The sequence below is a fragment of the Lutra lutra genome, chromosome 10, assembly GCF_902655055.1.
Source record: "Lutra lutra chromosome 10, mLutLut1.2, whole genome shotgun sequence".
NCBI classification, from domain to species: domain Eukaryota; kingdom Metazoa; phylum Chordata; class Mammalia; order Carnivora; family Mustelidae; genus Lutra; species Lutra lutra.
In genome coordinates, this window is record NC_062287.1 from 17739632 (window position 1) to 17763272 (window position 23641).

General features: G+C 42.2%; 1 long non-coding RNA gene across 1 annotated transcript; it reads right to left on the reverse strand.

The window, feature by feature from the left end:
* Positions 1–452: 452 nt before the first annotated feature.
* On the reverse strand, positions 453–19188 carry LOC125078271 (uncharacterized). The gene is made up of 3 exons (XR_007120842.1): positions 13226–19188; positions 12012–12196; positions 453–5792 (listed from the first exon to the last, which is right to left on the reverse strand). It is a non-coding gene; the product is annotated as an uncharacterized LOC125078271 (long non-coding RNA).
* Between the last annotated feature and the right edge of the window lie 4453 nt (positions 19189–23641).

The window sequence follows — 23641 nt, forward strand, 5'->3', positions numbered from 1 at the left end:
TTAATGGGAAACGGGTGAAAAGTTTGAAACTATGGAATGATATGATCATGTTTGTGGTTTAGAGAGATTTCCCTGGCTGCCGCTTAGCAGTGTGGAGGGAAAAACTGGGAGCATGACTCAGTAGTCCAGGTGAGAAATAAAAGGTGTCCTAACAGTCGCATGGAAGATGAAGAGAAGCAGATGTATTTGCAAACAGAAGGGGAAAATCTAATTGATTTTTCTGACAGGTGGAAGGAGAAAAGAGAAGGACCACCCCTTGCTTTCTGACCTGGGTAGGTGATAGTGAGTGCCACTTCTTGAAGGGGCAATATAGGATTGTTAGAAATGGTCTCTAGATTTAAGTTTTCCCATCACATCAGACCAACTGCTCCTCGTGGATCCTGGAATTAGCTTTGATATACACTAGTGAAAACAAATTATGAGAGCATGCTCTTCCAAGAAATCAACACAGGTTCACAGTTGATACAACATTGTTTTTATTGGGGATTCAAGGGACATATGACAAAGTCTCATAAAATGTCAACAAAGTCACATTTTGTGCTTGGCTACTCTTTAAAACAAACAAACAAACAAACAAACAAACAAACAAACCTGCTTATTTATGAACTCACTTAATGAGAACTGTGCGAGATGCGGCCAATAATCATCATTTTGAAAACAGGACAACCCGAGCCACAAGGTCTATGTCAGACAATGCCAGATTCTGATGTGGAAATTTACAACAGTCAAATATGCAGGTACTTCCAAACACCTAGATGTTTGTCCTTAAGTAGACCCAGCTTAACTGACCCCTTCAAGATGGAAGTACCCACTGAACCTCTGTGTTATTCAGCTGACCACTTTATTAATCATTACTAAATGCCAACTAAATGCAAAAGAGCTGGTAGAGAAGAGTGATATTTCCTCAATTCTAGCTTTTTAGGGCTGAAGTATCCTTGAGTTAGTTACAAGGATAAGTGAGGATTAAAATAGCAAATAACCATTGATATTTTTCAAAAACATAAGGACTATTGAAACAATCACGTATAAATATTCATGCAGAAGCACTTAGGAATACATACTGTGCATGAAATTGGGTAAGAAAATGCTCATTCGAAGATCTGGTTTGTTTAGGTGAGCTAAGAATTCCAAATAACTTAAGGATATCATTGAAGACATTATACACATAACTTGAGCCATTAATGTTCTCTGGGGATGGATCATTGACAGTTGCTACATCAAAAGATGCTAGTTCATAACTGGCTTTTTTTCACGTTGAGGTGGGAAGCCAAAGAGATGCAAAATTGAAATAATCTACTAAGTGCGGTGCTCCCTTATCACCCAGAGAGAATGCTTTCCTTGATCAAATTCAAGTTCATCCTTCATTTAGGCAGGGTGGCATACTTTAAGAGCCTCTGAGAGGAAACTGGGCAGCCTGGTTTCTGGACATAGCCCTGTCAAACGCAAATGCGTGATCTTCTGTAAGTCACTCTAACTTTGATTTGTCATCTGTAGAAAAGCACATCACAACAGATGACCTTTAAGTGCCCCCCCTTTTTAATTCTCAAGAATTTGAGATTTTCTGCAGAACACAGTGAACAATTTACTTAACATCTGGCAAAAAACAGTAAAAGCCAAAACAAAAGCCAAAAATGCCAATAAGCTCTATTTTCCAATTCTTTCAATTTTCTATCATGAAAATTCTTTCCATCATTCTAACATGATTTGAGCAGAAAACTGAAAAAAACCGACGGGATAACTGAATAATGTAGCTATTTGTTTACCATAAAAAACGATCAAGGAATATTCAAGTGGTAATATTGCAACATTGATCCCAATATTGTGACTTAGTGCTTTAGATCATGAGTTTTGCAATCACAGTTCTGAATGAGAACGCTGTATATGGCACTTTGGCCAGTTACTTGACCTCCTTAAACCTTATCTTTTAAACAAGGATAATAATACCTATTTTGCAGGGTTGTTCTGAGTTGCAGGCTTAAGTGAGTTCATATGTAAAATGCTTAACATACAGTAAGAACTCCAAAAATACCAAGTATTATTGAGTTAACAGAAAAATCGTAAGTTCTCATATTGCCACCAAACTTGCTTTAATGGTAAATAAATCTGATGATGATTCTAGGTGACACCCAGGGTGAGAGAGAGGAGGTGTGGTGTGAAGTCCTTACTGTATGCATATTTACACTGGCACTGAAAGTCAACTAGACATGTATAGTCATAATTCCCTAAACTCACCACCTAGATTCCTTCTTCTATGGCTTTGCTCACAATATTGCATTCATTTAAAGGACTCTATTTTCTCTTTCTTTTCCATTTATCTGAATCTTTAATATTCTTCTTCTTCTTCCTTTTTTTTTTTTTTTTTTTGTAAATAGGCTCCATGCCCAATGTGGGGCTTAAACTCACAATCCTAAGATTAAGAGTCACACGCTCTACCAACTGAGCCAGACAGGTGCGCCTAAATCTTCAACATTCTTTAAGGTTCATCTTTTATTTTCCTCCTTTGGGAACTCTGTTCCCTAAACAGACTAGTTTTGCCAGATAACGGTGACTTCCTCCAAGCTTGCTCTTTATATCTTTTGTTTTGTTGTGGTCTTAACATCTATAGACCTGATTTGTTACGATCTTTTCAAAAGTTTATGTATCCCTGTAGAACTAGATTTACACTCTTTAGAAGCAATGACCGTGTCTTTGGAACCTATCTTGCTTGATTAAAAGAATAGTTAATTGGTCGGTGTCAGGTGGGATATGGTGGCATTTTTCAGTTGCCTTATGAGTTTCCACCATTATTTTAGCCTTTGGGTTGCCTCTGACTACCTTGTTATTTCAAAAATACTTTATATTCCTTTAAGTCACTCTTCAGATCAAACCGTGTGTGGGCTAGAAACCAACCTACTTAGAGCATTAATTTTGTTCCTTAAAACATGAACACATTTGTGCAATTTTCTATTTTAAAAATTGGTGCATTAATAAGCATATCCATGCCGGGGAGATATTTTAGAAATGAATGTCCCACTGAATTAAAATACTAACAGAGGAATACACACGAGGAAGGGAAAGTCCTTGGCTCTTTAGAAATCTAGATGTCACTGTGAAGTTTTTTCCGTTTCTTGAAAAGATTGCCTCGTATTCTGGGAGTTCTAATGCCTGAAATTGCATCCTTTGGGGGTGATGCTTAGCAGGAGAGGTGTCTTCAGATGATCATTTCCTTTGTTTCAACTTCATAGTTGGCTTGAGCATCCCCCAGTGTAGCTGTGTCCAGTGCCATTTACGTCCTTTCACTTGGGAGACCTTCCTGAGAAGGGGGGCTATAGGACCAGCTGAAAGGAACGTCAACACAACTAAAAAAATAACAGAACATGTCACAGAAAAGTTATCACATTGACTCTTTGGTAGAAATAACTAAACATGAAGATCCTCGGGGGGCCATGTTATTTCTAAGTACACACGAAATGCGACATCACCACACAAATGTAGCGCTCTCTCACTGTTCACGTCGCTGGAGGAGCAGTCAAGCCAAAACACTGCTTGAGTGTGCAAGCGCCCCACGCTAATCCCTCGGGGAGGAAACGCTCCGTAAGAAAAGCTTCAGGTTTATCCAACAGACAACTTACTGAAATAGGACATGGAGGAAGAACGACAAAAGAACGCAGGACATTAAGGACAAATTCAAAGAACTCCGAAGACTAAAAGCAAAATAAAATGATTGTGGGGACAGAAGGGCTTAGCAATGCAGAGGCGAGTGAAGTCACTGGAATTGTTGGGAATTAATGTCAGTTTCTTGTATCTGGCTTTATAGGTCTAGTGCCTGGCTCAGAGCATGACCTATTGTGCTCCGTGGAAGAAAGAAGGGAAGGAAGAACAAAAGGGAGGGAGGAAGAGAGAAGTGGAATAAGGAAAGAAGGAAGGAAGGGAAGAAGGAAGACAGAATGCAGGTGGAAGGAAGGAAAGAAAGCAAGAGAGAAGAGAAAGGTTTCTGAAATGCACACGTGGCCGAGACAGAGCATGCAGGGAGGAAAGCAGGGGGCGAGCTCATTCAGAGACTTGGAAGCCAGGAAGAGCAGGCTTGCTTAGTTCAAGGAGAGATTATATGTTCAGAGTGGCTCTGGAAAATAGGGCAGGGCAATTTTCAGGAGGTTTTGAGCATGTTAAGATTTAATTTGGGAAGCGTGGTGGGTTAATGTGACTATTGTGGGTTTTGAAGGGAATATTAACATGATTCAGATGAATCGAGTGGAAAGGGAAACGTGGAACTCAAAGGCGTCAACCCAATGGGGTAAAACAAAACCACACTGTAAGAAATTAAATGAAGGCAGAAGGACCAAAGAATATGGTCTTAAAATAGAAAGGCAGGTGCTTGTCTGGGTTTCTTCTGCGTTAATGCTGAAGGACATGGGCTTAGAAGTCAGATCAAGAATTTCCTTCTCCCACTGTGTAGCTTTTTTCATTCTTCAGCTGTTCCTCTTTTTTGTCACTGCCCTTCCTGAAAATGAACTTCATCCTTTACTGTTTTAGCAGCAAGGCAAAATACGTTAGTGAATAAGGCACCTGGAGGTGGAATCAAATATAACCTTGAAAGACAACTGTTGGTACAAACGGACTTTGGATTCAAGGGTCTTGGAGTTGTTCTTCTATTTCTGTATTTGAGAGTAGCTTCAAAAATTCTTAAAGCTGTAAAAACATTTAGAGACCAACTAATCCAACCCACTCATTGTGCAGAAAAGGATATTTGGAGAGAGCTGTATTAATGTTTCTTTTATTCTACGGAAGTTGTTATGAATGAGATATACTTTGCTGGTGGATTTTAATTTAACTAAAGCCTTTATTGTCAGCCTCTTCATTATGCCAGCACAATGAAGAAGCATAATGAGTTATGCACAGCCAAAAGGATATACTACCCCATATCACAGATCTGCCCTAAACACTTGGAATATATTGAAGATGGGTCTCTGGATGGCAGGTGTATTTGTTTTCTAAAACCTAATCAATAGCCCAGTGTTACATATGGTTAACGGGTATTTTTCTGTTCTGATCGAGCGTGCGACACTTGATCCTGGGTGAGAAATTAAAAATGTACCTTACAGATTTTAGAACCATATTTTGTGAACATGGATTGGGAAGGTGGGGCGTGGAGCTCTTTATACACATGGGTAAGACTCATTTGTGAATAAATCATACTGTTCTTGGAGTCAGGAAGGACGCTGTGCACAATTTTGTGGTGACCCCTGTGGGTAGTGTCATAATGGAAAGTCCTTGTATACATGAGCAAATGAAAGGTAAAGCAATGCATTGCTTTGGGGGTGTATAGATACAGCCCATGCAAAATGCCCCTTTTATTAACATGGGCCCCATCATTAAAATATATTTTGCAGGATAAGTAGTAGAAAAATATGAACCACCGTATCTCGGTGTCTATTGTGAGTTCAATGTTTAACAAATCAGGCTTCTTTGGGGCCTCTGCCTACTTAATTGGAATGAGTAATATCTTGTATCATCTCAACATGAGCCTCCCTTGAAATCCTTTCTGTCTCCCCAAAGTATAAGCATAAATTGGGACCCTTGTGTAGCCTGGCTCAGGGTCCTTCTGTGATCTGACGGTAATGATTCTCCAAATTTGCATCAAGAGCCTCTTCACCTACTGGGCATATAGCAAGTGCCAAGCACCAGGCTGACCAATCAACTCACTGTTTCACTGCCTGGGTTTTTCCAGCTCCTTGGTGGGGAGGGGGTCTTCAGTCCAATGGAACACCATGTCGAGACACCAAAAGGGAAGTTGATGTTAGTGTGTAAATGACCTAAGTTAGCAGAGTTTCAGTGATTCAGCATGCACCATGCAAAACGGGGGGGGGGGGAAAGTGGAAAATAAGTTGTTCATTACGATTTTGGTTACTTTAAGTTAAAATGATCTCTGCCCAAAGCCATTTCCCTGGCATTTTATCTCATCCCGGTAAAGGAAATGGATTTCTTATGAATAAGATTTACTACTCTAATATTCTCCATTACTTCACCAATTGTCCAAAGTCTGAATGAAGACTAAATCCGTCAAGAGCAGGCAATATTTTACAACTAATTCAAGGGTCCACAATGACAGCGTTCTTAGAGATCATTACTTTCCAAAATCTGGGTCACACACGGTCATTCATTCTTGCACGACAGCACAGACCGTAGAGCTCTTGTGTTCTTATATTAATTAGCAAGGACGTTTTTTTGAAAGCTGATTTTAAGAACATTCTACTCAGGAGCCATTTCAAACGATGAGAAATGCCCATGGAAAAAAAAAAAATCTCAAGTAGGCAACATGTAAAGCAACACACAACTCTGTGCACATTAGTATAATTACACATTGCAAATTATATCGGATGCATCTAATATCTAATTTTTTGAAAGCTGATTCCACTTGAGATTTCAATAACAGCATCAACATTTTGCAGGTGGCTCCCTCTCTATAGTATCCAGAGGGAATTATTCCTCTAATGTGCTTACAACCCTCAAGTAAAAGCCGAAACTCTCCCTGAAAGGACCAATGAACAATGAAACCAGGAATATTACCTTGATAGATTAGGCAGGGGAGGGGGGCGATTCCACCAAACATAATATTCAGCATGGCTATTTGTCCTATGCCTTCTGTGCATAGGATCCTTATTTGCGTCAAGCAAGAAGAAGCAAACTTAAAACACGATCCTTATTAGAAAATGTGGAGGCAGCTTCATACATATATTCCGAGGCAATGATATGAAAAGCGAAGGGGTTGACGAATTTTTAGAACACCTGATAAAAGAGAAATGTGCAACCGAACGGAGGATTACACCTTTGACTGAAAACAGAGAGCCCTACGTTAAATTCTGCTCTTCTAGAACACAGGATTAATTTATCCCAAAGAGGATGCCAGATCAAAGCTCCATTTTGAGGAACAGGCTTTTGTCCCCATCCTTCTGTATGAATCAATCCATTATCAAATAACCAAATATATATTTGTGATCTGGGAGAATGGGGCATATTATTCAAGTTGATTGGATCCATTTTCTTGATTCCTCCTTAAAGATCTTTCTGCTAATTAGTCAGGGTTACTATTGAATTATTTAATTATCTGCACTTTTGTGCAATGAAATATGTTGTCATATCACATACTTTATCATGCTACTGCTGTTCACACTTAATGATGCCTCTCTAGTTAGCAGTTTCCTTTGTTCTGCTCAGTAAGTGGTTTTAGAAAGGGGGTGGGCCGGGAAGGAGGAGCCTTGGGGTTTGTAAAATAAAATCATACATTCCTGGTGCACATGCAAAACTTTATGCATTTACATGAATCTCTTTTTAGAAATTAAGTTGCAATTCCATTTGGAATAAGTGAAGAGGCACATGTCGGTGGCTTCGAAGGCAGCCGGAATGATATTACTATACCTTGGACATCTCTCCAGTGCATTTCCACTGCGGTGCAATGGGGAAGTGATTTAATTTTTTTTTTTTTTAATCAGCAAGGAATGTCTTTAACAAGGAAGAAGTAAATTATGATAATTACTCTGAATGGTCGGATCCTTGAGCATTACTAATTAGCATTTATTGCCTGGATTATAGAACAATACATGTGAAACCGAACTGCGACTGCTCTTTTATGTTGAAGAACTGAAAAAGGCAATGGAGCAAAGAAGGCAGTGTCGTCAGGACTGTAGTCTGGTGCTTTGCCTCTCCTTGAAACTGGGCAGAATCCCGCACTTGTGAAATACACAAATGTGGCCCTCGATATCTCTGGCCCATCCATTTTTTGTGTTGGGCACATATTTACATATGATATCATAGTCATGAGAGACTAATGAGGGAGAAACATTTTGGCTATGATGTCATTTGGGGACAGTTTTACCCATTGTGAGAGTTTAACAATAAAGGGCACGAAACTCGCCGTTTCAGAAAATATACATTCTTCTGTAGAAATTTTGGCTTAAAAAATTGAAACAAAGAATTCAGTTCTTAGTGAAAAAAAAAAAAATTCACGTTCACCTCCCCACTTTCTCTTAGAGTGACCACAGTTGCAAATAATTGAGAAGTGATTGGTGTGTGGCATGAGACCGGTTTTTGTTGTTGTTGTTGTTGTTTTTTGGCATAAGGCATTTGTAATAAAATAGATTCTGAAATTAGAAATAAATGAGATATTATTAATCAACAGGGCAACATCAGTCATGTAAATAAATGCCACTCAAATAATCTGGCAACTCAAATTGCCAAATAACCCAGTAGGTAGAAGAGAAAGAGAGGAAAATTAACCATCCATCACCCCCCCCGCAGTCTCACGGGTTCCTCTACACCCCGCTACAGCAAATGAGAAAAGGACATGGTAAAATATAAAGCCAGTACTAAATACAGTCACTAGTCTTCCCAATACCTTCCATGGATTCCATACCCCCCCACCCCGATCCTTTTTAGTTTGAAAGAATAAGTTTGACTAAATCTGTGAGGAGATTAAACAGGCTGGTGATAAAAATTAATTCTGCTGAATGAGCAAATGCATTTGGATGGCAGAGATGCAAATAAGATAATACTTTTCTTTTCCTTTGACATACCAAGCGGATTAGTTTAGAATGTTAAATTTGATTTTATTAGAATATATTAGCAGTGTTTTAATTAATACCAATCAAACATTTTCTTTCCCTGGGGCTTGATGTGTTCCTAACGCTTTCTAAATCATCTGTTTTTTCTCCATCAAAAACCACCTCCCCTTCCAAATTACCAAAGCCTTTTGTTACGTTCTTCATCATTTTACTGTATTCGACAGAAAACTGTTTACCTAAAGGTGTCTTGCCCATAAAATTAGCTCCCAGGTGCTGGATTTAAAATGAGCACTGTTCATTAGTCCTGTTGATTTTTTTTTTTTTTTTAAGTAGAATTAGAGACTCAAAAATAAACATTTTCTGTGTTTTTCTTTTGGGGAAAAATGTTGCAAAAGGAGTTTTGGCTGGTTCGTATTACTTGGCTTTCTTCTCAGTGGAGCTTCCTAGAGCTGTTAAATTTCCAACGGAATTGGGTTTGAGCTGGAACTTCTTTGGAAACAGAGGCAAAAAAAAAAAAAAAAAAAGGAGGAGGGGGAGAACCTAGTTAAAAATATGGTGAACCAGTATGCCTTGTGAACTGAATTGTGACTGTGTGTTCCAAGGAGGTGCTGCATTGCCCTGCACTCATTATCCACGCCTTTTCTCTCAAGCTTCCTGTCCTTCTGTGTCCGAAAGCTCCAGTTCACGTCTTTTTCTTTTCTTCCCGCAACGCAAACCGCCCCCACCCCAGTTCCCCGCCTTATTTTTTTTTTTTTTATCTGCCAAGCTGGATTTGCACTTTTAAAGATCAGTATCAATAATGCTCCACTTGTTTCGGCTGCGTCCCCCCCCCCAAAAGACAGCGCTCTCTAATTGATGCGTCTGGGCTAGTCTAGACTGGTAGTGATTGAACCAACCACCAATTATGTTATTCATTTCACTGAACTTCACTGATGGGCTCCGTGAGGAAGAAGGGGTGTTGAGAAACCTGCCCTTAACACTGGAGCAGTCCCCCGCTGACATACAAAAATCCCGTGTGCCGTTGTGCACTCCCCAAATGCCCGTGTGATCAGTGGTGGTAGCAACCTCAGGGCATGAGCAATCCACTTGAAAACATGTGAAAAACCGAAAGAGTGCCTTGGAATACAAACTGTATCACTTGTATTAAATTACTATCCTGTTACCCTTCAAAATCGCAGAAGAATGATATCCAGCATGTTTTTATTGGCCCGGGCATACATTTTCATAGAATTAACTGCAGATACATTTTGACTTAGTAAAGCACCAAATGTTTTGCAAACAGTTGATATGAATCATGTGATAACATATATCCATAAGTTAAAGAGACCCCTTTCCACAATTTCCAAATACCTATGCACACACATCCGCTAAGATGGGGAAAAATCATTAATCCATTGTACGGAAACCAAAGGATCACTTGAAAATCAAGTAACTCTTTTCTCTGAAGCATATCCAAGCTACCAAAGGCTGCAAAGTAATATTTAAATAGTACGACTACACAAGAGGTTTCAACAAAAGGCATGGTTCAATTGTTGCACGGTTCATTTTCTCAAATCAGTTTTCTGATACAAAATGGATTCTTGACTACGATTTGGAGTCATTGACTGAAATTGCAATAAACACTTTAAAAAAATGCACAGGAAAAGAACAGTTTCCTTAACCTTCGACTACACGTATAAAATGAGGTTACAGCCAATATAGAGTCTTTAAAGGAAGAAAGCATTTGAAGTCAGGACTGATTTAGGTCTTTTCCAAAAATAGAAGATAAATGTTGGCTCAAGGATACCAAAGCGGTTTAAATAAAATTGTATATTAGAATTTTTCGCAACAAAGGAAAGGTAAGTTCCTGCTTCTCTTCTTCAACTATGAGACAGATCTGAATCACTAAAATTATTCTGTCACGAAAAGTTACGTTTTCAGAAAACTGTAAACTAGGTAAACAATTACCTTCAGAGAAGATTATTTTAAATATACAGTTTGGCATTATAAATAACTTTGCTGGATTGAATTTAAATCCTGATAAATTTTTTCCAATCTTTAAATGAAGAATAACAGGCACTGATTACTCCCAAAGATACAATAATTGCATATGTATGTGTGCCCTTGTTATTTCTTTCCATTTACGTATTTAGAAAATATATTTCCAATCCCTATTGCTTTTAAACTCGCGGTGTATAACATTTTAAAACAGACGCCCAGCAAGGAGGCTACATCGCTCCTCTTATTTTTTTAAAATCTTGCAAAGTAATACAAATTGAATCTTTATGAACACCGTAAATTTCATCCTCCGCGTAGACTAGCAAGAGAAGAATTTTTAGCCTATTAATCTTTTAGCCCAAACTACTGGTTTGCCCCCATCTGCGTCTGCGTGTTCGCTGTCTAGCCATATATGACACATACATGTGAGTACTGAATGTGTAACATGTCCACATGCCCATTTTAATTGGACACAATTTTAAGATTAACTGTTGAGTTTAAAAGTTGGAGGCATGGGGCATGCTGGGACTTCAGCTAATATGTTCTGAGGTCAAGCACCAGGTACTGAGCTCTTCTTGTTACGCTCTGATAGTACTGCGTGTTGCTCTCAAGAAACAGACCATGGGAGAGGAGTTCCACAAGCCTCGGGCACCGGTACTGACACACACACGCAGAGCAGCCAACGCGCTCCTCTAACAGAACGTATATATACCTACTTGAACAGAAATCCAGGAGCTGCCACTTTCTGGTCACCTGACCGCATCGAACAATGCAAACCTTAGAGGTGCACTCAATCACTTCAGAAAACTTTCTTTTCTTTTGTTTTTGCTTTAAAGAAAAAAGTTCCACCAAAGGTCCAGGATGCCAAGGCACGACTCGCAGCTCCCAAGAGCCTAACCCGTGGATTTAAACGGTAAACATCACAAGTTAGGGTCTCAGGGATTGAGAGGAGCGCAACAAATTGTTCCTTCTTGAGACAAAGCAAAGCAAAACGAGAATGACAGGCAATTTCTGCTCCAGGTTCATGACCAAAAGGCACCAAACAGGTGGCAGGCAGGGTACTCCCTCGCTCTGGAAGCTTCCTTAGGTCACAGAATTCAGAGTCCATGTAAATAGAATATATTCACACACACACATACGCAGGATCTGTGGACATAGATACATACCTGAACACAACCACCGCGTGTCTATCACAGAAAACTCTTGGAAGCTTTGGACAAAACAGTTTGACTAAAATGAAAAATAATGTGCATAGCCCGAGAGATGCTGACGTTTTTTTAAAACCAGGGTCTAAAATAAGGATAAAATGCCCTTTCAAAGCTTGAACTTACGACCAGCGCGGCTGATGGTAAGGAAAACATGAGGCGGCTCTTTCCCTCCGGCCAAGCATGCCGCATGCAGAATCATAGACATCAGGCTTTCTTTCGGAAGGAGAAGACCAAGAAGGAGGGTTCGGAGGCCATGAAAGTATAAATACGAACAGCGTTTGAAACTCACCCTTCGGAAGCGGAGCGGGGCTGCAGCCTCCCGTGACACCATTCCGAGCAAGGGGGGGAAATGCGAGCTCGCAGTGCGCTAGCCTGGGCGAGGTGTTTCAATAGAGGACCGACCACGGGGCGGGGAGGGGAGGCGGGGGCAGGAAGCCTACACCAAATCTAGAGACTGTGACTCTGTAGTTTATGCTTTGACGGGGGAGGAAAAAAAAAGGCAATTTGGTGGACGTGAAGGGAGGGGCTGGGACGGATCAAATTTTGAAAATATTCGGTTAAAATTTTTTTTAAAAATTTTTCTCTTTTTCTTTCTCTCTCTGTCTCTCTCTCTCTCTCTTTTTTTTTTTTTTTAAGAATGAGAAACCTCCCCAGAGCTGCTTTCAAAAAATTTCTTCCTTCTTCCTGCAGCGTGCACTTTGCCAGTCGGTCCTGCAAACAGGGCCTCGGCTTCATCAGCTGCTTGGCTGAAACCAAGGCCAAATCAGGCAGAGGCAGCACCAGGCTGTCATTTGGGAGGCGAGGTGGGAAGGGGTGGGTGCAGGCTGGGGAGATCCGTCTCCCCCGCCCCACTCCTGCCGCCAAACCTTTGGAGCCTTTTGCCAATATTTCAGAGGAATCCGAAGCCTAATTCCCCTCCATCTTCGCAGAACCTACCGGCTCTGTACCTGAGAGTGGCTTTTCCCCCGTTCTGACTGGAAGCGGAGCTTTTCTGTGCCAGGGGCTCCTGTGTCGCTTCCAAAATCCAAAGGGAAGGGAGGGGAACTGGGTGGGTAGATGACTCTTTTAAATTTTTTCTTCCCTCTTTTCTCTTTCTCTTCCTTCCTCTCTCTCTTTCTTTTTCTCTCTCCTCCCTTCTTCCCTCCCTCCCTCTCTTCCTCCCTTCTTTCCTTCCTTCCTTCCTACCTTCCCTCTTTTTTCCTTCTTTTATTCCAGCCTAAGCAAGGTAGATGGCTGGCTAGTCAAAGAGAATGACAAAGCAGCCCCTGGGAGGAAGGCATTGGAAGGGCCTCCAGCACTTGGTAAAAATGCTAAATATTTCGTATATATTTCCATATGCAGCTAAAAACCATTAAAAGCTCCAGGCTCTTCCCCCGTCTCCCCCCCCTTGCAAAACAGAATCCTAACAGCCAAGACAGCTAAATTATGCCTCCTTTACCTCTGCACAGGGTCTATTCAGCATCCCCACCCCCCCATCTTCAAGACAACTTTTTTTTTTCTCACCTCTGGAGGTTCTTCTCAGGCACGATCGTCCGATTCAGTTCAGGGTTTCTCCTTTCTCCCTCACTTTCCTTTTCCTCCCAGAAAAGCTAGTCCGTCATCAGCCTACCTTGCTTCTCTCTCTGTCTCAGTCTCTCTCTCCCGTTTTCTTTTACTATTAAAAATAATAATAATAATGGCCCTTTCGACATAGCAGCATGAAGTGGCTGCCTTTGAGAAAGCACATTTAATCTTTGCTGGCTCCCCTAGGCTTCAGTGAAGAAGGAGAAGGCAAGAAAAAAAGGGAGAGAGAGAAAAAAAGATTGTAAGGGAGGCTGCTGACGGACAGCAAGCATCAGGCACAAATCAGCGACAAGTTGAATTTTCCTAGACCACACTGCCCCCTTTCTTCTCGGCTCTCTCCCTGGGCTCCTGGAAAGCCTGAGTGTCTGGTTACAGGGTCTCCTTTTGCCAACCATGGTGCAGATTCCTCGCATGCTTGCTTCAATCTCTGGCAGAATAAGGAATCAATATCCCCCTCTAATCACCTTTCGCTCTTCCACGGCTTCCCTCCTTTTCTGAGAATCCACTTGGCTCTCCCCGCCGCTCCCCCGCCCTGCCAGGCCCCTCCATACAAAGCTTGCCGTCCTGTCATTTCCCACTTCCTTCCATATCTTGGAGACAAGCCTCCCTTCTAATATCCTCTCGCGCTCACTCCCTCTCACCGTTGTATGTCTCACCCTGACTTGCAGCCCTGGATGCACGAAAGCATCTTTCTGACTACTAATGAGACCAAAAATACACCAGCAGGTCAGGGGGAAGGCCAGACATTGTATTATACAAATACAGAAAAATCCTCAGCCTGCTAGACCCAGAGATCAGGTATCACGCTTTCTAGAAGGGAGGGAAAAAAAGGGGGGGGAGGAGAGGAAGGAGTGACGAAGAGAGACCACAGTGCAGTTCTCTGCCTAATTGTTCCGTATCCCACGAGCATCTGAAACACCTAAGCATGTTGGAGTGCATGTGTACGTTTCCTGCATCTTGGTGGGTTTTCTTCACAGACGGAAAGTCAACAGTGCCCAAATACTTCTTTGAAATCGGCATGTAGAGGGATAAAAGAGCAGGGATTCGAATCTATATTTAAAATACGCACTTTCTTCGGGCGTGAGATGACTACAATGCTTGAAGTCTCTTTCCTTTCAACGGGAGGCTTTGCTTGCTGACTCTGTTTGCTGTACGTACTAATTTACCACTTACGTGCCCGTGGATTTTGAAATGAACTCATCAGTCACTGTAGCTCATACTAACCCTCTACTTCCACTGCAGACATTTTCCTTCTTTCTGAAGGGTTTCTCTTCAAATGTCCATCAGATACATACACACTCCATTGATCAGCCTAAAGCCCCTTGATAACGATAAGTAATCATTCCGATGACAAAAAAAAGTGGCACGAGATAAAAATGAAAGACATCCTGGCTTGAACAGGGGAGCCTCTCCCATCATGTCTGTTGGCGTGTGTTTTCAAAGCTCGGCTACACGATGATCCCGGAAAACAGGTAGCTCCTGATAATTGGGGTCTCTACCTATCTATACACACAGTGGGTATATGGCCATCTTCACCCGATTTTCCTGGCTAGAATCACGCAGACAACGGGCCTGTGTGAAGTGTAAGGCTGAGTTCTGTAAATAGCAAGAAAGGGAGGGAGGCATCTGAGGATGCAGGTTTCCTCTAAGTCGATGTTTTTTAAAGGTAGCTTCTTTGTGCTCAGTTCAGACACTGTGCTTTGTCTCTCACTCTGAGACCTGCAGAAGCACAGCTGGAGGCCAAGGAAAAGGAGAAGGAAAAACACAAATGAGGAGACACAGAGAGAGGAAGAAGGGAAAGGAGAAGAGAGGAGAGGAGGGGACGGGAGGGGAGGGAAGAGGAAGGCAGGAGAGGGGACGGGAGAAGATATCCAGGCAAAAAGAGACTTATAAGCATAGTGTTGGATTCCCTTTAATACTTTTCTTTTTACTTTCTTTCTTTCTTTCTTCTTCTTTTTTTTTTTTTTTTTGGTCATTATTGGGAAGGAGAAAGAGATGGTTGGCAGGCTTGTGGACTGGGTTAGAATCTTTTTCAGATTTGGCTAATAGTGTGTTTGCACTAGACTGATGAGAAAAAAAGAAACATGCTAGTATACTCATAATGGGTGGAGCTGTCAAAAAAAAAAAAATCTTTGACTCACTGGGTGCCTCCCTGTACCGCCAAAATGAATCATTCCTAACCAGACTCACCAATTGTCTTAGTGTGCTTGCATATGAAAGGGCAGATTATGGGACCCCTGTCCTTACACTCATCTTCAGAAAGGAAAGGTAAACAGAGGATGAAATTTCCCCAGACTCTCCAAAACCTCCCTACCATCGCCACAACAGTTCAGCATGATTTTCACGTGCTGAGCAGATCTGCCCCGGTCGGTATTCGCTCCGCTTACAAAGATATACAAATATATGAGTTATGAAAGTTTTGCTCTGAACACATCATTTCTCTATACAACTCAGCGATGTCTTTGGAGGATACTTATTTCAAGCAGTTAACACCTGACCCCAATTTCTGTGGGTAATTAGTGAGCTAGATAACCACACAAAGTGGGTAATTACTTAGTACCCAAGGGTACGCTAGAAGTGGGTAGTGGTTTTGTTAACAAAAGCACATCTCTAATTATTGTATCTATGATGGGTGTTTTAAAAATACCAGTGACTATAGCAAGTGAACCGTGATAAATAAGTGAACTATTTTGCTGTCCTTAGCATATACATAGGTATATTCCATCATGGTTAATAATATTTACCTCTCTTGCGCGGATTAATTAGTTAACATCTGTACGACTCTCAGAGATCAAATGTGCTAGAGAGTTTCTAAATACAGTATTACTACTGTTATTACTATCTTGGCTAATAATCCCACGATGAGAGAAGCTTAAGGAGTGGCAGCAACAGTCCGTCTTGGTCTGAAAAAATGCTGAGATTACAAATGTAATGAATTTGATTGTGGGTAGTGGTCTCCTACCTGCCCGAGTCTAACACAGGTGATACAAGAAACGAAAGGTAAATGCCATTTCATCGACAGCTGGCTCAGGAGGGATCTGAGGAGCCAGGGTAGGAGCTGGGGAGAGGGAGGAGCAGAGGGAAGGAGTCAGGGATGGGCCGGGAAGGAAGCTGAATCAGCCCGACCACACCCTCCTTCCAAAGTCCTTCTAGCCTTTCCTTTGATGAGCAGCAAATATGCACAAAAATCCTCAAAGAAGACATCCATGCAAGTGCTGGGACAAATTCATCATAATTACAATCAATCAGCCAGATAGATAGTATTTATTCTGGAGAAGAACAATCAGTACAAATTACTTTAACAAATGCAGATACATTTTAAAATATTACAGTGTTGAGAATAGGCACGCACAAATCAACTTCAGATATTTTTAACCCCAGATACGAACATCAATGAAGAAAAGCTTTCTAATTCAATTGCTTTTCTGAATCAGCCCCAGGATGGGAACGGGATAGTATTTATTTCTGCTGAGAAAGAAAGAAAAGAAAAAGAAACGAAGAGGAAAGGCGAAAAATAAAGAAAAGAAAGCCTCATGCCTTTAGGGGCCTTAATTCTGGAGAGCAACTATGCCTCGAAAACAAACAACAACAGAAACTTACTGCTTCTTTCTCTGTCAATGTCCATCTCCTTGAGCCGCTGTCTGGTGTCCGGCTGAAGCAGGACAGACAGAGGCTTCTGAGATCCAAATCTTCTAGGAGGCTCACCACATTTTTTCTTTCAAAGCAAGGTTGTCCTGGGGATTAACCCTAGGAGTCTGGGAGATGGGAAGCATGTGGGAAGGGTAAAGGGAAATATGCAAAAATATTGTATTCAGCCCCGGTTAGGATGTCTAGGGAGTAGGGGAGGAGAAGGATCCCATCAGTCAGCCAACAGGTACCACGGCCGAAACCTCTGCTGGAGGGCCATCTCCAGGACACGTGTTTATGCTGTGATTGGAGGCCAGTGGTGTGATGAGCAGATTTTAAGAGTTTGGGAGCAGAGGGAAATTTTCTCCAAAAGCCACCCAAGCCAGGCTTCTGACCTGAAGCCCAGTATTCGTCACCCCCTCTCTGAGCTCAGAACTACAAAGGCTGACTGGCATTCCCCAACCCGCCCAGCTCCTTTCAAACCCACAGACTGTGCCAGACTGGCCCCACCTCCCACTGCAGCAAATTCTGTAGCCCTGTTTCATGCTGCGCTGTAAGGAGCCAGATTTCCGTTTTAATTGTCCTACCTGGCCTTCCCCTCTGCCACTGCCCCTGGCTCTTGGTTCCTGGCACCATTTCAAAGCCCCCACCAATTGCTTTCCCTCCCCCACCATCATCGGAAACACCTCTCGTTCTCCCCTCCCCCAATTTTTACGTCTAAAATGTTTTTATACCCAGTACCTTCCTTCATCTTTGGCCCCCGCCATCCCCTTTCTTTGGTCTCCTGCACTCTCTGGTTTGACATTTTTTGGTTTTGCCATGTCATTAGAATTGCAGCTCGTGTTAGGGACTGAAAACCCAAAAGTCAGTGGCTCACATCTTCCTCTCTCTAACGCTCCCCTATTAACAGAGCTGACAATCCAGTTCAACTCAGGGCATTTCCCAAAGCTCACCTAAAAAAAAAAGCTGAAGCCAGTAGAGAACAGGTGTGTGGATATATGCATGCGCGCGCGCGAGTGTGTGTGTGTGTGTGTGTGTGTGTGTGTGTACTGATCTAACTACACGAACGTAGTGGGAAAGTTCCTAATGGACATGCGGGGAAGGAAGAACTGAAGGAAGGGGTCGGGAATATTCGTGGAGATTTAAGATAAAAGCAACAGAAGCTAATTTTTATAAGAACTTATGGGGGAAAAGGTTATATTTTTATCATGTATTTCTATGCATATGTATATAAACACTAACACATATATAATCTGCATCGAGTTTCCATACATCACAATATCCTCAGATTATTAATTATCTGAAATGGTTTATACCCCACTGTGAACAGCAAAAGGCAGGGCCCACATGGGTCTATAGTTAAAATGTGAATATGAAAGCCTTCTGGGATGGATTGGAAGAGGAAGACAAATCCCATAAGCTACCTGCCCTTCCCCTGCATTGTCTGGGCTTAGAAGCTGAGAAGTTCTGTAACACCTCCCCTAGCGGCCACCGTGAACTTGAAGCTCGTCATTGCCATCCATCCCTCAAACGTTTGTGCTCTTAACCTCACGACTTAGGGACTCATTGCTTGAACACTGCAGTTCTGGTCTCCGTTACTCCTCCAATAGCTGTATTGATGTTCTTCTTTGTGACAGAGGCTTACAGATAAATAATATCTCATTTAGTCTCCCAAAGCCATCACCAGTGTTTTACAGAGGGAGGGAGTAAGATATGACATAGCTGGAATGGCCCAGCTCTTGACGGCACTGCTAGGACTTGAACCAGGTCGAACACCGCCAGCGTGGACTTTCCTCTGCAACATTATGTTCTTTGACTCATTCTCAGTGTAACTAACAATTTCTACAGTCCATCCCCTCGAACTAGTCTAGTTTCTCCTTTGATGTATTTTCCACAGCACTCTGTACTTACTCTACCTTAACATTTATTCATTCTTTTCATTGAGCCCATTTTGGCCAATAATTATTTATTTAGTACTTGACTGTATGTCAGGCCCTGTGCTAGGCAGTGTTATTCCCTTAGCTGGAGGACAGGAAGGGGGCCCTGCTGTTGGCACTGTCCATAGACTATGCTGTCTCTATCCTCATAATGCAAGGTGAATAGAAACAGTGGTTGTCACGTGGTCACTTTTGTGTTTCTGGTATATAGCACAGTATCTGGCAGGCAGCAAAAGATTTTTAATAAACTTGTATGCTGGGGCGCCTGGGTGGCTCAGTGGGTTGAGCTGCTGCCTTCGGCTCAGGTCATGATCCCAGGTCCTGGGTTCGAGCCCCACATCGGGCTTTCTGCTCAGCAGGGAGCCTGCTTCCTCCTCTCTCTCTGCCTGCCTCTCTGCCTACTTGTGATTTCTCTCTGTCAAATAAATAAATAAAATCTTAAAAAAAAAATAAACTTGTATGCTGATGCGGCTTTGGTTGTAACGTTTTGAGAGAGCCAAGTTCATATCTAAATAACCCTTGGAATGATGCTTAGTCTAATGCCACATAAGAGTAACATTTAGGGCATGTGGGTGGCTCAGTCATGATCCCAGAGTCCTGGTACTGAGTCCTACATGTGGCTCTCTGCTCAGTGGGGGGCCTGCTTTTCCCTCTCCCCAACCCCCACCCATGCTGTCTCTCACTATCTGTCTGTCTCTCAAATGAAAAATAAAGTCTTTTTTCTTGTTACTTTAAAAAGTAACGTTTGGGGGCGCCTGGGTGGCTCAGTGGGTTAAGCCTCTGCCTTCAGCTCAGGTCGTGATCTCGGGGTCCTGGGATCGAGCCCCGCATGGGGCTCTCTGCTGGGCGGGGAGCCTGCTTCCGCCTCTCTCTCTCTCTCTGCCTGCCTCTCTGCCTACTTCTGATCTCTCTGTCAAATAAATTAAAAAAAATAAAATTAAAATTAAAAAAAAAAAGTAACATTTGGGGCACCTGTGTGGCTCAGTGTGTTAAGCCTCTGCCTTCTGCTCAGGTCATGATTTCAGGGTCCTGGGATCGAGCCCCACATTGGGCTCTCTGCTCAGCGGGGAGCCTGCTTCCCCCTTCTCTCTCTGCCTGCCTCTCTGCCTACTTGTGATCTCTGTCAAATAAATAAATAAAATCTATTTTTTAAAAAAAGTAACATTTAATAAAGGGCAAATTACAGTCTTATTTGCAAAGACTCTACTCTGGCTGAGGTCCCACGGAGAGCCATGTTTATTTGTGTTTCTGAAAAATAGCAAATTGGTCTGTTAAACTCATTCTAAATGTTCTGCAGTCATGCTGTTTCTGTTTGAAGCCAGACAAATTCTGTCTAAAATCTCCCTGATCTGTGGATTAGGAGGTAATATCAAGTGATAAAGTGTCCAAGATGACGTGGCTGTGAAGGACTATTCTGGGCTACATGCAGGGAGGGAGATCTCTTGCACTTTAAAGTGTGTGGGTAAGTCCAGATCTGAGATAAGCAACCCAGCTCAGATGCCCTCATTTCAGAAAATGAGGCTGAGAAGCTCGAAATGGTTCGTGACCATAGGACCTCAAGGCTCCAGAGTTTCATAATATGTATTGTGAAAAAAAGGTTAGACACGTGCTTACTTTGCCTAAGGGAAGAATATTTAAGTATGTATAAGTGATATGCTCTGCAGGCTAGCTTCCATCCTCATCTTCATCTGGGCAACTCCTGTCTCTGGCTAGGGGAGGGCAGGGGGAACGTGACGGTGTTCAGTCTGTCCTTCCACAAGCAATAATGCACTTTCAGAATTTCGACTCCTCTTAAGTTTCTAAAGATGCATCCCCTTGGGATGCCTGGGTGGCTCAGTTGGTTGGACGACAGTCTTCCGCTCAGGTCATGATCCCGGAGTCCCGGGATGGAGTCCCACATCGGGCTCCCAGCTGCATGGGGAGTCTGTGTCTCCCTCTGACCTTCTCCTCGCTCATGCTCTCTCTCCCTGCCTCTCTCTCAATAAATAAATAAAAATCTTAAAAAAAAAAAAAAGATGCATCCCCTTAGGGGGCTGATGGCAACCCTCAAGGGAGAGCTGGATGTGCCCTTAAACTCTAAACATACTTTAGATGTGAACTATATCTCAATTCCATTAGCAAGAGTCCCTCACTAATTGGCAAAAATATTCCCAGGAAGGGGGAGGAGGAGGAAGCTGCCTTATGCAAGTATCAGCAAAGCCATTTCCCTGAAGCAATGAGACTTTGAACCAGTAGGGAGCAGTGTTTGGTACCAGTAGTCTGTAGCTCAAGTGGTCTCAAAAGAAGTCATTTGGCAGATTTTAGACCCCAAATCCCTAAGAGTTTCAAGTGTCAGTTTAAGTAATATCAGGCTAAATACTTGAATTTATGCCTAGTTTAAAAAAAAAATCTTGTTTTCTTTAGCCTTTTAGAACATTAGGGGAAATCAATGGTGAGAGAAGTCTTTAGCATATATATTTAAAATAATATTTTTGATATGAATATATAAAATAATTCCATTGCCTCCTTATGCCTCATTGGGTGAGCTTCAGAGGACTTTTCTTGGCATCTAGATTAACTCTATGCAAGGTCTGGAGTTTATGTGATGGGCCCATGTTGTTTGCGAAGCCCTTGGGAAGGTAATCTATGTTCCATTCCATATGACTTTACCAACTGGCAAATAGTACACTTCAATAGCCTTTTGAGCCTCTACAGGTAAAAGAGAGAAGCTCTCGCTCCTACGTAACAATGGGTACACTGAGAGAGGAAAATAGAGAAAATCAAGGCCCTTCTAAAGGGTGAGATTCCTATTACCTGTGCACTAATATAACTGAGCCTGACATTATAAAAAGCATTATTCTTGGCTGACACATGTCATCGAAGAGCCAAGTTCTATTTTGGTCTAGGTTCTCTGCCATTCAGTTATTAGGTTTAGGCTGACAAACAAAGAGGCATGTTTTGGCCCCTGGAACTTTTGAAGACTGAGATCGCCAGGCCAAGAGTCTAGAGATGATATGAGACCAAAGATACAGGCCAGTGACTTGGGCTGGAGTTACTGGTATATATTTCTGAAATCGCTACAAAGCCTGGAGGTTGTGAGGGAAAGGAGAGAGGTGGGGGAAGAGGAAGGCTTTGGAAGCCAAGAGTGTTCTCATCTGAAATCCAGTCTTATTGGTGCCATGGTTCCTGGAGAAACCTTTGCAGACCCAGTTCGTGCTCTGTAGACGAATGGGCCCCTTTTATAATATTCACCAGCTGTGGATCTCTCAGTGTTTTCCAAGATAAAGGAGAGAGGTATCAAAGGCAATGGTCCATCAGCAAGCAGAGAGTAAATCACAATTCAGAGTTCAAGGTTTCTAGTCATGCTCCTAGGACTGTGTCTCACCTTTTCATTATGGAAATAAAGTCAAGACACACTCCTCCTTCTCTTTTAGACTGTGTCTCTTCAGGGTTTTGTTTGTTTGTTTTTGTTTTTTTGTTGTTGTTGTTTTTCTCTTTAGGTTCTAAAGGTTTAGGAGAAGGAGAAGAAAAAGCAAATATCCTCATATCATTACTCCCCTTTCATAGTTGGGAACTGAGGCAATTAGTGGCTAAATACCTTTCCCAAGAAGGTTGTTAGAGCACCAAGAATAGAATCTAGGTCTCCCAGCCCAGCTGTTGTGAGGAAAAATGAGCTAATATGTATGAACTGCCAAGAGTTCATTGGGAGTGAGTATGTGTGACTCTGAGGTATCGTTAATAATAATCAGACCCCGTGCCTCTTGGTCTCCCCCATTACTAACTAATGGCGGCACAGTAAGGAAGGGCTTCAAAAAGATACGATTAAATTTCCTTGAGCTTTTGTGAAATAGATGATTTTCAAAAGCACTGAGTGTGCAGAATTAATAAAATTAAAAGAACACCAAAACATAGTTTGAGACACATTTCAGGGACCGAGGGGCCTTGACAGCATCAGAATTCCTGCTAAGATTCAAACGGAGATAGATGAATAGGGATGAGCAGGGAGCACTCTGGGGAGACATCAAGGCATATTTTATAGGTAGAAACTGCTACCTCAGAGATTTTAAGTGTGGCACATTCAACACTCATCAAAGAGTCTCTCCATGCAGCAAATAGCAATGACACGAAGACCACAGGGAACTATGTCAGAGGGAGCCAGGCCAGCCTTCTGGGGTCTCCTGCTTTGCCCTTCTGGAATGTTGGACTGTACGCTCCAATCCAGGCAGGTACAGAGCAAACCAACTGTTGTTGGCAACCAACCCGCACTCCCAAATGAGGGGAGGTTTCGTGAATTTTCTGGCATTCTTAAGTCTTCCAAGATTCACTGTGATATTCTGACTACCTGGCCCAAGTCTGAGAAATTGTTGAATTTATGGGCCCACGGGTCTCTTGGCTCTGCAGATACTTCCCGTGCACTGCATGGAGAGGCACTGATTGTGATCTTACTCTGGCTGCCATCAAGCCTGCCACATAATAGGTGCTTTATACATTGTTGTGGCACCTGTACTCTTCTGGGAACTTAATACTAATCTAGGTCACAGTGCTATGTAACAGACCAACAGATGATCACACAGACATGAGCAATCTTTAATTGATGATCTGCCTCCTCTGCCATGAGTTTAATCATGTCTCATGTCTTATGTCCTTAATCATGTCTCATGTCTTTAATCCACGTCTTAAATTTGATGGAAAAGTGAGGAAAATTCTAAGGTGAGGAAGGAGGAGAAGAACTTTGAAAACAAGACAAACGAAATCTGGCTAGTGTTCTGTTATCAAATGTGAACAGAGCTTTGGGTGTTTCTAGGGAACATCT